Source organism: Nestor notabilis, unplaced genomic scaffold (assembly GCF_000696875.1).
Source record: "Nestor notabilis isolate BGI_N333 unplaced genomic scaffold, ASM69687v1 scaffold23036, whole genome shotgun sequence".
NCBI lineage: Eukaryota > Metazoa > Chordata > Aves > Psittaciformes > Psittacidae > Nestor > Nestor notabilis.
In genome coordinates this window covers 16,525-17,061 of record NW_009934613.1, presented here as the reverse complement: position 1 = coordinate 17,061, position 537 = coordinate 16,525, and the positions used below count along the sequence as shown (strand labels likewise).

Here is a 537-nt window from a genome sequence, read left to right as displayed (position 1 = left end):
GACCCGGCACCGGCTTCCAGAGTGTCTCCTCGGAAAGGGCACCCAGGGGAGGGGATCCCTCCCCTCCTGCCACCGCTTCACATTTCTGCTGCTTCGGCTCCAGCTGCAGAGGGACAGAGGGACCAATGGACATGCCAAAGCACTGGATGTGGCCCTACACCACCCTGGGTGGGCACATCCCCTACCCCAAGGGGACTTATGTGCACAGCCCCACACACCCTCCACTGCAGTTTCAGCTCCATTTCCTTGACAAGGACCATTAAACCCAGGCACCTGATGGCTGGTGCCAGCAGGTGAGGAGCAGCGGGATGCACCCCAAGGCCTCTTTTTTGCTCTGCTCAATTCCCCATGAGTTTTCCTCTCCAGGGTCCTATCTGAGGCCTGTGCAATGAAGACAGGGAGCCCACTCCACTGTCACATCTGCCTGGCAGCCCCACAGCCTCCTGCACTGGGCATTGCTCACCTCTGACTTCTTCAGCACCTCCGGCTGTGGCACCATCCTCTCGAAGCCCTGCACCAGCCAGTTGAGCACCCGCA

At 60.3% G+C, this 537-nt stretch overlaps 1 protein-coding gene across 1 annotated transcript in view; it reads right to left on the bottom strand.

The window, feature by feature from the left end:
* Nucleotides 1-537, bottom strand: part of CNGB1 (cyclic nucleotide gated channel beta 1) — a gene marked incomplete at its 3' end in the record, with an annotated part of 25,572 nt that overhangs the window by 23,764 nt on the left and 1,271 nt on the right. The gene's annotated exons all lie outside the window — the stretch shown is intronic.